The sequence below is a fragment of the Schistocerca cancellata genome, chromosome 2, assembly GCF_023864275.1.
Source record: "Schistocerca cancellata isolate TAMUIC-IGC-003103 chromosome 2, iqSchCanc2.1, whole genome shotgun sequence".
NCBI classification, from domain to species: domain Eukaryota; kingdom Metazoa; phylum Arthropoda; class Insecta; order Orthoptera; family Acrididae; genus Schistocerca; species Schistocerca cancellata.
The window spans coordinates 101,351,987-101,354,353 of record NC_064627.1 but is presented as its reverse complement, the minus strand read 5'-3'; positions in this window follow the sequence as shown (position 1 = coordinate 101,354,353).

The window sequence follows — 2,367 nt, the reverse complement described above, 5'->3', positions numbered from 1 at the left end:
AGCACCTAAACCTTGCCTAGCTGACTTTTTCAACTGCCACATCTCCAAAACTCTCTACCCAAAACTGCACCAAATCAAGAGCCGAAATATTCCCATAACACTGTTGTTAACCTTTCCACCAAAACCCTCAGCTCAACAGAAGTTTCAGTCCTATCCAAAGGCCTCACCTTTAACAACACACCCAAATTTAACCTTGCTGGACTTTTCAAAGACATACTCTCCTTCTCCTAGTCCCTGCAATGGAAACACTTCCTTGCAGCAGATACCTCCAACCAAAGCCAATTTAATTCCAGCAATGGACCCTGCCTCTCCCAGTTCACACCATCATCCTCCCCATACCACCTAACCACTCGCTGGTCACCTTACAGGAATTCCTTACCTCCAACTTAGCCTCACCATCCTAGCTCCCTTCCTCAGTGCACCAACTTTTCAGCAGAAAAAGGAATAGCCATACACAATCTCAAAACTAATCCTGACCTAATAATTGTATCTGCCAACAAGGTTCCACCACTGTTGTTATGAATCACCGTGACTACCTGGCAGAAGGCCTTTGCCAATTATTTGAGTCCTCCACCTAAAATCTCTGCCAGAGTGATACCATCCCAGAAGTCCAACACGACCTCTAACCAGGCTTAAAGCCTTAGGTCATTTCTAGAACCTCTCCCCTGAATACAATTCCCTCCTCACCCCTAAGACCCCTATAATCCCCCCCCCCCCCCCAAACACACACACGCACCTTCTACATGCTCCCCAAAATCCAAAAACCCAACAATCCTGGATGCCCCACTGTGGCTAGTTATTGTGCCCCCACTGAAGAATTGTGGTCCTCACTCACCAACACCTCCAACCAATTGCCCATAATCTAGCCTTCCACATCAAAGATACGAATCACTTTGTTCACTGACTCTCCACCATCCCCACCCTTTGCCTTCTGGATACCAACTCATCAGTGTTGACACCACAATTAATAAAACATTCCAGGCTATTATGCTGTGATCAAATGGATTTCACCTCAAATCCCTGTGTTTTGTCCTCATCTGCGGAGAACATTATCAAGGGGATAGCTTTGTTGAATGTCAGATTAACATGCTGGCCTCCGCAGATGGGGACGAAATGTCGGGTTTTAAGGTGAAATCCATTTGATCACGGCATAATAGTATGGTATATTTTATTAATTGTGACAATTCTGGTTATGAAAGTTTACATTTTACAACAGTTGGCATCACCTCCCTGTATACCAACATCTCTCATATCCATAGTCTTACCACCACTGAGTGCTACCTTTTCCAACATCCTTCAGACTCCAAGCCCACTACTCATTCCTCATACACTTTACTAACTTTATCCTAACCCACAACTACTTGTCCTCTAAAGGGAAGGCATGCAACAATGTTCGGTCTAATTTGTAGTGTTGCCTTTAGAAGAAGTAGTAAATGGTAAGCCATTACAGCCATATTATAGTTAAGTCTCAAGAGGTTTCTTATTATTGCAGTGTTACCTTCTATTAGTTATATTCTTTTTTAGGTTCAGCTTAGTTCATTATTTCATTTACAGGTATTATTTTCTGCAGAAGGAATGCACATGGAAGGGAGACTGAAAGAATTAGAAATTAGCCTCCTGAGGTTTTGGCAGGAGTGATCATGAAGATGACTATGATGATGAATGTGGAAAAAGTGTAGATGAGCTAGAAGAGCAAGCTGAGAATTCTAATAAAGAACAAGAGGTGTCTGATGGTGAAGATGCTATTGACAATATCACAAATGGTGCAGTGTATGTTGGAAAAGATCTCGTTAAATATTGGAAAAATAACATGTACCTCCAAAAATGTTAGAACCAGGTCCAAAAATATAATAAGCCATTTTTCTGTTGTAAAGCCTATTGTAAAACATCTGAAAGCCAAAACAGAAATTTGTAAGCACTTTTTTTTTATTCATGATATTATCAGTACTATAGTAGAAAAGCAAACCTGTTTATCAAGTTCCAGAGAGGTAAATTTTCCAGAGAAGGGACTGCAACACTACAACAGCAAGTGAAATTCAAGCTCTAATAGGTTTACTGTATTTGTCTGGAATTATGATGACTAATTATCTAAATGTAGATGGAAGACTGATGGTACATGGGTAGAAATATTCAGGCTCACTATACCACTGTTTAGATTTCACTTCCTTCTCAGTTATCTGTCATTTGATGACAAGTTAAAAGAGATAAAATATTCAAATATAATAGGTTAGTTCCAATATGCAACATTTTTATGTGTTTGTTCAAAATTGCAAAAACAACATATACTCACTTTGAATACCTGACAACGGATGAGAAGTTATAGAGATATTTCGAGGAAATTGTTGGTTTATACAGTATACCCAAGCA